This window comes from Cygnus olor, chromosome 1 (assembly GCF_009769625.2).
Source record: "Cygnus olor isolate bCygOlo1 chromosome 1, bCygOlo1.pri.v2, whole genome shotgun sequence".
Taxonomy (NCBI): domain Eukaryota; kingdom Metazoa; phylum Chordata; class Aves; order Anseriformes; family Anatidae; genus Cygnus; species Cygnus olor.
The window spans coordinates 127,544,077-127,557,603 of NC_049169.1; the positions used below are offsets into that span (position 1 = coordinate 127,544,077).

Below are 13,527 nucleotides of genomic sequence, written 5' to 3' on the forward strand. Positions count from 1 at the left end.
TAGGTTTCCATTGTTTTGCTGATTCACTGCATACAGCACACTGAGAATACCAAGTAACCTTGCAAACACAGCCTGATTCACATCACTTCTACTGCATCCTCATTTAGTGGAAGATCCAGCTTCAGTCTGCCTTAGTGTGTACAGCTGCAAAACATTTGGCCAAACCCATGTATGAAACTTATTTCTTGAGGACTTGCTCAACAGGATTCTGCACTATACGTTGCCTTGCATTTGGGACTTTTGCACCCGTGCCTAAAGGCAGTGGCTGTAGATATTTCTGACCTTTATGCACAACTCGTCTCTAAAACATGGCTTGTTTGATTCTCACAGTTATTGTTCTTTGCCTAAAAAATAAAAAGGAAAAATTACTGCCAGAGTTGTGCTATGATTGTTCAAATCTTTGTTCCTGGCAGTTTTGATGAGGTTAGAATGTTTCTAGATAATGATATATCTTGGTTAATCCCTTTCCAGCACCGTAAGTTCCTGGTGTTATTACTGTCATTATTATTATTACAGTTCTAGGGCATTTTTTTCTTCTTTTTTTCTGTTGAGCATACCCAATATGAAGAAATTTTCATTTTATGCTTGCTATTTTTTTCCTGACATTATAACATGAAGATTTCTTGCTGTTTGACTTCAATATCTTGTACTGATTGATGTTTCTGAGGCTCTCTTTCATGTCTTACTTTTAATAATTGTAACCACAATTTCAGTGGGACACTCATTTCACATTAGCTTCTTGTATTCCAACAAATTTTTGCAATGATGTGGAAAAATAGTTTAAGCCTTCAAAGAAATTTTATCCAAAATGGAAGTGTTTAAGTTCATTTTTAAAGCATTTTCTGATTTTTGACCCCTGTGAGAACTAAAATAGCCAAATCAAGTATATGTTAAAATGTTAAATATTTTATTTAAATATTTTAATGTTTTTATTTTAAATATTTTTATTCTGTAACATGGGAATGGAGAGAAGAAAGTTTGTAGGAGGTGCTGAACACATAGAAGTGAGTCGCCATGTAGTAATAAATGTCCCGTTAAATCTGCATAATGTTGGATTTTAAGCCATTGTTAAGATTCATAGAAACATAGAATCAAAGAACAGATTGGGTTGGAAATTACCTTAAAGATCCCCTAGTTCCAACACCCCTGCCCTGGGCAGGGACACCTCCCACCAGACCAGGTTGCCCAAAGCCCCATCCAGCCTGGCCTTGAACACCTCCAGGGATGGGGCATCCACAGCTTCTCTGGGCAACCTCTCCCAGTGCCTCACCACCCTCTGAGTGAAGACTTTTTTCCTCATATTTAATTTAAATCTCCTCTCTTTTAGTTTAAAGCCATTTCCCCTTGTCCTACCCCACACTCCTTGACCAAAAGTCCCTCCCCAGCTTTCCTGTAGCCCCCTTTAGGCACTGGAAGGCCACTGTAAGATCTCTCTGGAGCCTTCTCTTTTCCAGGCTGAACAACCCCAACTCCCTGAGCCTGTCTTTGTACAAGAGGTGCTCCAGCCCTCTGATCATCCTTGCGGCCCTCCTCTGGACTTGTTCTAATGCTTCCATCTCCTTCTTCTGCTGAGGGCCCTGGAACTGAACACAGTGCTCCAGGTGGGGTCTCAGAAGAGTGGAACAGAGGGGACAATCACCTCCCTTGACCTGCTAGCCATGCTGCTTTTGATGCAGCCCAGGATACAATTGGCTTTCTGGGCTGCAAGCTCACATTTCTGGCTCATGCTCAGTTTTTTATCCACCAACATCCCCAAGACCTTCTTGTTAGGGCTGCTCTCAATCCACTCATCACCTGGCCTCTATTCATGTTTGAGTTTGCCCTGACCCAGGTGCAGTTCCTTGCACTTGGCCTTGTTGAACCTCATGAGGTTCACACAGACCCACCTCTCAAGCCTGTCAAGGTCTCTTCAATCCAGTGTGTCACCTGCACTGCTCAGCTTGGTGTCATTGGTCAACTTGCTGAGGGTGCACTCAATCCCACTGTCCGTGTCACCAACAAAAACTCCTGAGGAAAACCACTCGTCACTGGTTTCCATTGTGGACTATATACAACATTAATAAGTCTAAATATGTATATCTTTGTCTGGGGTTTTCAGGCTTCTTTGAATATGCTGGGCATGATGCTCTGAGTTGCAAGAAGCCCAGCTGCTTAACAGTAGCTTCAGAAATGGCACCACCACTGAAGCACAGAGCCAAACATAGATATGGTCTTCTGCTGAGACTCTGGTCATGGTGACTGGAATGCTCCTATAGAACTAAGGGACAGTAAAAGAAACTCTGGCACATGATAGAACCGGGAGGATTTATCAGGTTGCATATGGGAGAGACAGGCTTGGAACTGTGAAAGAGACCAGTTTCCCCCAGTCTGACTCCTCCTGTGTTCAGAGAGACACAGGGCTATGCGTAGAGTCTTTCTTATCTGCACCACAGATAGCACCAAAGAAATGCTCATGTAATCAATGAATCAGTGACTGATGTGTAATTAGCGTGTGTTTTTTTTTTTCTCAGTAAAGCTCCATATACTGGCTAGCTGTGTGATTTAAGGGACAATAAAATAATTGCTCAATGCTAAGAATGAGTGCAGCACATCATTCTAGACAGAGTATCTAGGGAAACCACAAAGTGTCTTGGCAATTATAAAAATGTTGATATATATATAGAAATCTACCATGACACATAAAATTAAAAGGCAGTTAGAGTAAAAAAATAATACATGTAGAAATCTATCTTTTTATGGGTTTGCATATACTTAGACTGATGGTAGGCTGAAGGTGGGGTCATCATGACCTGTAACATTGTGCATGTCAGGGCTGATATTACATGGAAGTTCTTCAGAGCAATGTGGTTCAAATTCAGTGTTATTGGAGGCCATGTTACCATGGCCCTGATTCACAAGGGAGAGAAAACTATTTGGGGCTGTATCATATTGTTCTCCCTGTTAATGTATCTTTGCTGGAATATATTCACCTTGTTTGATCAGATTCAGGAGCTGATTTTCAGCACAATCCCAGTTAACCTTGGTGTTGTGTTTTTTGTTTTGTTTTGTTTTAAGATGTGCAAGGCTAGAGTGGTGGCTTTCCAAAGCTATGAAATGAAAACAGCAGCTCCTTTTTCTTCCATTCAGTCTGCTGCTTTTTCCTTCTGCTGGAACATGCGCTATCTCACAAGAGCCTGTAGCTTAGCCTTAAGGTTAAGTGCATGCCTTCCCATTTCCTGCATACCTACTGTAGCTTTCTGGATTTTTTAACATGCTCCTGCTGTATTATTTCTAGATCATTGCTACCTTAAACTACTGAAGCACTGCAAATATGCACAAAAGGGTCTTTGATTTCATTAAAGGGATGTACAGGAGTTCAATTATAACAAAAAGAAGAGAAACACTGTCACTTCTTTGTGTTATCTCTTTGCAGAAGTCATTTCTCCAAATGCCCTGGGCATCTTTTGGACATCAGTTTATTAAACTTGGCTCAGATAAGAATTATAGGGCACCTCTTTGTAAAGGATGTTTTATTGCAGAGTTAACATCAAGAAACATTGAAAATAAAGGTTCCTGACTATGTATATTAAAATAAAAAAAGTTTGCAGTTTCTTAGGTAATGAAAACGCTCCTGAAGAATTTCTTCTATTTTCAAAAGTAATTTCCTGTGATCAAGACTGGATAGAGTAGTGACATTTGGATTGGGACAATGCATGGTATAATGTTTTTCCCATCCCATGACCCTAAATGCACTACTTGGGTGCTACAGCTCTTTCTTGGCCCTTCAACATGCCTCCTTTAGGTAACTGCATTGGATCAGAGTACAAAATTCAACTAGATAAATCACAGCTATGGTAGGCTCTTTCCATCTGGAAGCATAAAACATCCCACAACGTGGGCTCAGGTCCATGAGAAAAATTGATCACAGCCCACATGATTTCTATGGGCTAATCTGCACTGCCATTGCGTCTTCGATTTTATACATGTATTTAAGGGACAGCTTCCAACTGGACATTATGAATTAAGAATGTACAGTAACTCAGTTGCTGCTGTGGCATGTCTGCTCAGAGCATCACCACGCCTAGCTGGCCATGCCTAAAAGAGTGGCAGAGGGCATGAATACAGCAGCGGTGCCATGAACTGCGATGGTTCATTGTGAACACAAACAAGGAAAAGAGAAGGAAATACATGGAAACTTGCCAGTTTCTAAATGAGGGGGGAAAATGGGTTTATCTTCAAATGATTTAAGTGACCATACACATTCAGGTGTTTGCCACAGGCCGGATGGCAGGGGGGATGAGGAGGAACGGAGAGTTTTGGAAAATCTTTTGGAAATCTAAAGTAACTGATTTATTTATTTATTTATTTATTTATTTTTAATTACGACAAAGTAGATGTAAGTAGTACATTAGTAGTTTGGTATTTGTTCACAAGAGCAGTCTGGTAGAAAGCTAATTTTTAGCCTAAGAGAGAAAAAAAATACTCAAAGTCTGTCTGTGCAATGGTATGGCATTATCTAAGTCATCCATGTCTTGTCGGTGTGTTAGCACGACTTGTTCTTCACTTGTCACAGTTTGTAGAAAAGATCTTTGTCTTGTGCAAATAAAAAGACATTTGAGTACTCCTAAGTACAACTTTGAAAGAAAAAATATTTGCTTGAGACAAACAACTGTTTTGTGACAGAACTATTTCAGGTGAAAAGAATGTAAAAATCCAAGCAATGTGTCTCTGGTATATAAATAAATGCCCTGTAATTGTCTGTTAAAAGTGGAGGTAATGGTGTTGAAACAATAGGCTCCATTGAAAAATGAAATCCTGTAAAGTGATAAATGTGTAAGGTCAGCTGAACTATTTGAAGGTAAATCATTTTTCTTTCCTTAGCTTCTGGCACCTCTAATCTGAGAAAGAAGACTTTCAGAAATTAACTCCATGTGTTCCACAGAGGTAGCAAAGGTCCTATATCAGGTATAGGATCACACCTTTCACTTCATTTAGCGGGAACCCCTTCAGCACATTGCCTCTTGGCGGGATTAGACAGTTCCTAGCACAAAAAATGTCCAAGCTGTGCTCAGACACGCTCAGCTCCAGCTAAGACAGTCTCAAGCAGATGGCTGGCAAGACTGATGAGACCGACACATTTCTGACCAGCTTGCTGCTAAGGGGCTCATACTTCACATTCCTTTTAAGAGGTTGGGGTCCTTTAAACAGATAATAGGTAAAAATCCTCTCCCATACACAAAGAAATGTGTATGGGTCCAGTGGGCCCAAAACTCAGCTGGAGCTTGCATCTCTAGAGGGGAGCACTGATCAGTAGGCAGTCCCTTACCTCCCAGACATTCCCAGCTCTGATCTCTCCCAACTTCTGCCAATTCTAGATATGCTTTACATATAAATATATATATATATTATAGAGTATATACATAGATCTAATACATAGCACTGCTGCTGTCCCAGGCAGCAGCACTATCCTGATGTAAAGAGTTTTCCTCCCCAACCACAAAACTCAGTAGAGGAGCTCAGGATCCTCACTGCATGTACAGAAATGCTCCGCTTGTGATGGGAACACGAACTTCTGGGCAATAACAACACAGTGCCAGTACAGCGGGCTTCATTTGAGAAGGGTTTGGCTCAGTCTCTGTGTTCATGGCCTCTTTTGCTTTGAAAGCATGAGAATTTTTCCAATAAAGCTTAATTTGTGAAGCTATTTTGATAATAACTTCACACGAAACTGAGCAAGAAGAAAGACCTAGCACAAGATTAAAGACATAGACAGTGGAAGAATAAAGATGAAGCTATTAATACCAAGCATGTAAGAACTTAAACTCACAAAAAAGAACAGCTAGGAATAAAAATGCTAAGTTCAGATAATTCAGATATTTGATCTTTTACTTCTCATACGACTCATTTTCTTTACATCCCTGGTGTTTCCATTAGAAATATGACTCTCCTTCCCTGCCTCTTGTTCAGCTGGTATTTTTGGTCATGACAGTTTTTCATCTTCAGGAACAAAGGAATTTTTGTGCTTTATAAGATCAGAGGTTGATGCAGTCCCATGACTTTTTTCTGACAATGATAACCCAACTGATTGCAAAAAAAGTACAAGCAATTGTTGCAGGCAAAAAAAAAAGAATTTTCTTTCTTCCTTTTAGCAGCTCTCAGCTTCAAAAGAAAAACCTGAAGGGATGCTCACTATTTAAAATTATCTCTGTTATTATCGTCATAAGATGGCCAGGCCTATTTTAACCTCAATGGGTCTATTCCTTTATGATGTCCTCTTAACTTTTGATAGCAATGTTATGTTGTGGTAAGTGGTTTATTCTATTTCAGTTTTTCAAATTTCTTGCTATTCAAATTCAGTGTATGATCTTATGCTTAGAATAAAAGCCAATATGAATTACATTATCTATGTTTTCTTGTGAGGGGTTTATTTTTGTTGTGGTTGTTTTTTGTTTGTTTTGTTATTTATGCATCGTCCCTCATTCATTTCTATATTAAACAGTCCCATGTATAGGGTCTTGCCTTGTATGAGAGTCTCTAGAGGATGTATATATTTCATCATCTGTCTTTGAAATAATTTCATTTGCACTGTTTTGAGATGGAGAGAATAAAACTAAACAAAACAGGATATATACCTCTGATTTATATTGTGCTTGTATACTTTCAGTGTTGTTTTTGATGTTGCTTATAGCCATTTTTGGTCATGATCCTTTTACCTGTGTAGACACTTGCAAAGTCTAGCAGAATTTGCCTTAGGAACCACTGGCATATTTGACTATTTTTTGGGAAACATTTGGAGAAAATACCTTAGGTGGAGAATGATTTTGCAAAGAAGTTCCTGAGAAGGATCTCTTTGTTTTGCCTAAGAGTGAGTGTATCTTATTTTAGCAGTTCCACCATTTCTTTCAAAACTCTCTGAGCGTATCATTTAGCCCTGAGAACTAGTCCTTTGCTTTATCCTGTTTCAGCACCTCTTCCTCTTAGGCCAGGTCATAATGCTACAGATCCGTGGTTTGCATTAGGGAGCCAAATGCAAATGCTGCAAGAGATGCATTTTCTGCAATCTCTTAGGCTGTCCAGGGAAGTGGTTGAGTCACCAACCCAGGAGGTCTTCAAGAAACGTGTAGATGTAGAACTTCATAGCATGGTTTAGTGGTGGACTTGTCAGTACTAGGTTAAAGGTTGGACTAGATGATCTTAGAGGTCTTCTCCAACCTGAATAATTCTGTGGTTCTGTGAAAGGAAAGCCCATTACCTCTATGTATTACAGATCCGCGGTTGTCCATTATTAATGCAAACAGTTGCTTTGGGGAAAATGACCCTCACTTCTGGCTGCTGATAGGAAGGCTGCACCTGGCACTTGGCGGGCTTGGGCTGCAGAAGCCGAGCAGGCCACACGCTGCCACCGGGTACGTGTCTGTTCCTAATGAAGCTGAATAAACTCAGTGTGTAAATAAACAAATGGTTGAGAAACCGAGTAAATGAAGCATCACTTTCTGTGGTTGATATAAGCTATCTTATTTACAAAGAATAGTCTTTTAGGGAAGCAGAAGGCACTTGCCTTTGTGAACTCACCAGCAGATAGCTGCAAGCAAGCTGCCTCTGTCATCGAGGTAAAACACAATGCTGACAGATCTCTAACTTGACGGTGGCACTAAACAGGATTAACCGCTTTAGCATCTCAGGTTTCATTGCTTTGACACGTCAATAGGCGCTGCTCACGCGGAGAATGGCATTTGTCATAGTATTCGTGCCTGCGGTGGACTCTTGGATCATACCTGGCCTGACACATTGTTCTAAAGTGTGCGCGGTTTTCAGCCAAGCCTTTCAGAGTGTCTCAATGGCGTTATTAGCAGTTGTTTGGGACTCAGTGTGCTTATTGAAACACATAGCAACCCAGCTCCAATGCCCTCCAGAGTCTGGGGTGTTCCTACAGAGCACCAGTCAGTGGTTGTTCCCTCACAGCCCTATGCACAGCAGCCTTCAGAGGCCTGGCCCTCCTGATGGCAAACCAGGGACCCTGCAGCCAAACCCAACGCTGGTCTCTGTGGTAACTCAGCCTCTCAAATGCCCCACAATATTCTGCTCAAAGAAGCTCACAGTAGCCACTGAAGAGATGCTGACCCCAGCACGTGGAGAAAGCCACTGCCATAAGAGAAAACAGGGGCACGGGATGCCACCTGCCATGTGGTGATGTGCAGCGCCTCAGCTGAATGAGGATAACCAACCATAGGTTTCAACTATCATAAAATAAATCTGAATTTGGGTCAAGCACGTTGCTAAAATATCCATTGATGCATAAGGGCTGGTGACTTAGGATGTGTATTGCAGCATTTGCATTTGGCTCCCTAATACGAACCACTGATCTCTCCAGATTATGACTCAGACATAAAAGCTTTGCTTTTTGGTGCCACTGCTTTGTTTCAAACTCCATGTTTACATCTGTTCTGTAAAATGCCTTCTCCCATTTTATTCATGAGTTTCAGACTAATTGGAAAGCTTCCTGCAACATTTGTTCACTGAAATTGCCTGCAGTAAAGGGATGATTTTGCTGTTGTTCTTAGATCCAAACAAACAAACAAACAACAACAATGGTTGGATATTTTATTTCTCAGAATAGGACATTCTGAATTAGAAGTTCTGAAAACTTTGGGAACTCTGATTCACAACACTTCAATTCAAATGTAATTTATGTAAAAACATTAAAGAGAGGGTCAGATAAGGGCACTTAGAACCATTGAAAGAAACCATTTCCATTTACTGAAACAGTTTTACTTGGTCAGCTTATGGACCCAGTGGGGATTTTGATTTTTCAGTGTCAATCAGGACAGAAAAACTACTTGAAACATGGAAAATTCTTCTGGAAGAAAAACCAATTTTCTGTCTAGCCCTATGTATTATTTATTTCACTAAGAGACAGCTTGAAGCTTCAGAGGACTTGACAGATGTCAGAAGAGCCCCTCATCACCTCAAATTTGATCTTTTTTGGTACTACAAATCTATTACAGGTTTTGTCCCCGGTATTTTGGGAGTGTTTTTTTGTTTGGTTGTTTGGTTTGTTTGTTGTTGTTGTTTTTTTGCTTGTCACTGTGTGGGAAGCATGCACCTGAAGTAATAAGAAACCAAAGAAAGCAAATTTGTTTTCCTTTGATGGAGCAATTTTAATCACTATTTGTTCGATGGCAGAAGGTCACTCCTAGCTTAAGTCTATCCTATCTGAAATTGGTTCCTTACTGCTTATCTCCTCCCCTAGAAATCAATTTCTAATGAATACAGTAAAATATTTTGAAAAGCATTATGGCCAAGATCTTGTTCTCACTTATTTCTGACAGCTTTCTGTATCTCAGAAAAGTTATTTTCAGGTTTGCCATGCAAATGAATATAACACAACTTTTCTTTCAGTGTTGCAGTTCTGGCATGCATATCTAAACACCTAAGCTAAACATCTGAATTGCTTTAGAAGGCTTGATTTTTTAATATATTTTTTTACTTATTATAGTTGCAGTGAGTGTTCTTTACACTTGTCATCTGTAATTATTCCTGTTCTTAACCTACACAGTTTAAAAATTGTGAAGGAGGTGATGGCATTTCCTACAAGCAAGCAGAACAGAAAAAAATGAAAAAAGATGTTATTAAAAGAATATGTCATTGTCACCTTTGAAGGACTTCTCAGACTGTTCAGAAAAAGGTAAAATTCATTCTCAGGAAAGAACAAAGTGCCACCTTGCCTTCACAAAAAACATCTACAATTTCTACTGAATTCACATAACGAAGAGTGGAAGTCAGACCTGTTTATGTCTCAATGCGCTCTCTTTAGGGAGCGAAACTGTGCAGCTTCTCATACACCTGTAATATACTCAGTTACACGGGAGAACCACACTGTGACAGCTTGAAGGAGGGAGGACTCTGAAAGCACGAAGGCAGTTTATAATTCCCCTTAAAACTATTTTGGCACACGCATGGTTGCTGGAGCAATGAAGCCACTTCCCCGAGGAAGCAGATCCTCCTGATGGCCACCAGGAAAGCTGCCAGGCTGAGAAGCTTGCTGCTGGCAGGGACCCTGGGGGACACCCGGGGGTGTCTGGGGCTGTGCAGCCCCCCAGCCTGCCTTCTTCCTTCCCTTGCTATTTTAAAGCCTTGTCTCCTAATCTCTCTTGTAGCACATACCTTAGTATATAGCACATATCTGGTCATTCAAATTGGTCTTTTCTGCTCTCTTCAGGTCTACACAGTTACCAAAGCCTGACAGACCACTGCTGCTGAGCTTTTCTAGGGCTGTGTAAAGCCGGCTGTTTCACACGGAGTCTGTGCTTCAGTTTTCACATCCTTGCATGTGGTTTGACATTCTCACTGTAGCACTCTGACACTGGCACCTTGTGTACAGACTGTGATTCACATAACCACAGATTGTTTTCTTCTTTTCTTTTGCACACAATTGCAGCTTTTTTTTTTTTTTCCTGCAGAGAATCTGCAGCTGATCCTATATTCCTCAGCCCAGCACCATGCACTTATCCCTGTTGCATAGTACTGTCCTTTTTACAGACTCTTTCGTCAGTGTGTGAAAATCCCCCTAAATCCCACAACTGTCCTGCAGCACAATAAAGTCTCCTGATTCGGTATAATCCGTGGTTAGGTAAACACGTTTTCTAAACCATTGCTGAGTTCATCAACATCCTTCCAATTTGACAGTGAGCCACTCGTAACCACTCCCTAAATATCTCCAACCTACATTGTATGCCTTGTTTGCTTAAAGAATATCATAAGAAACCATGTCGGAAATCTTACTAAAGCGACATCCAATGTGACATCCAATGTTTTTCTGCCACTGAGAATTCCTCTTGCTTTGTTGCAAGAGTTATCAGATGTTTGATGTCTTTTGTCGTTGACAAAGCTGTGTTGTCTGTAACTTGTTGCTTTATAGGTGCTTAAAAATAGCCTGTTTATTTCCTCCAGTATCTTTCCTGGACACTGAATTTAAACAGATTGGTATACAACTTCTATCTCCTCCTTTCCTTTCAACGCTATGCTTGTCCTTTTCTGTCCTCTAAATATCTGTTCCACTATAAATTCTCAGCGACAGTTTCAGAGATTTCATCAGTTGGTTCTTTCAGTACAGCTGATTGGAAAGCAGCTAATTTTGTCTGAATAATTTCTCACTTGGTAGTCAAGTCTGAAATCCAGCTGTCTTCTGAGGAATCAATAATGACTTATATTTCTAAAAAAATCAATAATAGGTGCAAAAATACTAAGAAGCTTGCTTTCTTGCTGTCATCTGTCAAAAACTTTCCAGTTCTGCTTGACACTGGAGTAATCATTTGCTCAATCTTTTCAATTCCTGGTGATGTGCTTGGAATGATTTTGTGTTACTCCTGATGCCCCTTATCAATTGCATCTCATTTTTTTGCCTTCTGATTTCACCCCTGCATGACTGGGCTACTGTTGTAGCTCTCCAGAGCAACCCAACAAAGCTTCTCTTTTCTGCATGCTTCACTCCTGCCTGAGCTTCTGAAACTGCCCATGACAGCCAGGCTGGTCTTGCACTATGCCTTTATCTTTTCTGTGTGGACTGATGATTCTCTTACTTACACGCTTTATGTTGTTTCTGTGAGGAATTGCCAGCTCTCTTAAACAATTTTTTTATCTGCATCAACCTTCCAGAACATCATGTTGAACTGTTGTAGGTGTTCATTTGGATCTACCTCCATGAAACATTTCTATTTTGATGTCATTGCTTATTTCTAAAATCATGGAATCTCCCTGCAAAAACCTGTGAAGCCACATGTACATGTATATGTGCATATGTACGTATATATAAAATATGCATGCATATATATATATATACACATATTCTCTCTTTGTAAAGAACACTGAGGACTTAATTTTTTTCTCTCTTTGTGACCCAAATAATTCAGTTTAATACCTATAAAGGGAAATGCAAGATGATGGGTGAGTCATCAGGAAACAAGCTCATCATACTGCTGGAAAATGGAAGCAGGCAAGATTCCTTTTCTAATAATCCTGCATGGAAATTCTTTGTTTTGCATCAGCTGTAGCTAGTAGGTGAGGGACACTTGTGAAGGTGTTATGGACACAATTTGGCTCTTAGATGACAAGGGAGCTTTAAAAGTTTTATTTTATTCTGCTCTGTCATCTTGCAGACATTTATTCTTATGTCTGTTGTTTATTCCCAAGTTCCCAACACCAGGGGTCTAAAAAGCAATATTAATGCTGGTTAGACTTCGTGATTTCCTCAGCTTCTGGGGCACACGATGAGCAGGCAGGCAGAGGACTGCACCAGCTCATGGTGGACAGCCATAGCAGTGAGAGCTCTGGAAACCATTGCTGTGGTCACCACTGAATCCTTCTGATGCTGTATCAAGTACCAGCTTGGGTTTAAAGGGTATCTTAAAAACATGCTTTCGCTTCTTACATCTCTCCCAAGGACTTTTTCCAGGGCATGTGGCACATTTCTGTATCCAACTCTAGAATGAAGGTGATTTTTTGTTTTTCTGCAAAAGTTTAGTAAGAGAGAAGGGGGAAAAAACATTTCAAATTAAGCATCATCAATCCACGTTGGCTATGAGCATGCCACACTTGGCTACAAAGATTTTTCTGTAACCATATTTTAGTATTCCTTTGTCTTTCTTTTGCATATTTTTAGACATTTGTGTTAGCATAATTTTTCTCATTTCTGTCACATTGTCTAAATGCTAAACATTAAAATTTAATGCAAGGGCTCGTTTTCCTTGTTTCTGAACCATTTGCTGCTTCCAAGAGTGGTTAAAATGAGTTAGCAGTAGCAACGTGTGATGTGTGCGTGATACTTGTGTTGGATGGATGAATTTGACTTTTATACAGGAGGGTTTGAGGGTTCTTTGGTATAGATTTGCATTTATTTATTATTATTATTAGGAAACCTCATGGCGTCTCTCTCTCAGACCCTAGTTTGGTTTTGGATTTAAGATGTGGCTTTCGCGTGATCCGAGCAGCGAAGATAACACCCGGGCACGGAAAGCAAGCCCCAAACTTGCGTCGCCGTTAACAGACGTTTGTCATACCCCTGCCCGCACACCTCCAGGGGTCTGCACCGAAACACCCGCAGCTCAAACGGGAACGACCCCCCCAAAAAATAACCCGGGCAAGCGAGCACCCTGCAGCCCGCTGCTTCAAGACGGGGTCTCCGGCAGCCCCCCGGGGTGCCGCCGGTGGGTGTCAGGCGCAAGGCACCCGGCGCGGGCGGGCAGCGCCGATGGCGCAGCGCCTGTCGGCTGCCAGCCGCACCCCGGACGGCCCCCGGGAGGCGACCTCCCTGCTGCGAGGCCTCCCGGGCGAAGGACCGGAGCCCCGGCCCCCGGCTGCGGGCGGAAAGGGGGCGGCGGCGGCCGGCCCTCGCCCCCGGTGCCGCTGGCGGGCATGCGCGATGCCCCCGCAACATGGCGGCGGCGTGAGGCGGCCGGCGGCGGCGGGAGCCGCTTGAGGGAGGCGGCGGCGCCGCTGCCCCCCCGGCCCCGCGGCCCCGGTGAGTGGCGGCGGCCGGGCCCCGGGAGGCGG

General features: G+C 41.7%; 1 protein-coding gene across 2 annotated transcripts in view; it reads left to right on the plus strand.

The window, feature by feature from the left end:
• The first annotated feature begins 13,468 nt into the window (after nt 1–13,468).
• SCML2 (Scm polycomb group protein like 2) overlaps nt 13,469–13,527 on the plus strand; it is a 77,772-nt gene continuing 77,713 nt past the window's right edge. Inside the window, exon 1 of one of the 2 annotated variants that reach the window (XM_040532656.1) lies at nt 13,469–13,495. The gene's annotated coding sequence lies outside the window, so the exon portion shown is untranslated. The remainder of the gene's footprint in view (nt 13,496–13,527) is intronic. The other variant, XM_040532646.1, reaches the window with a different exon arrangement.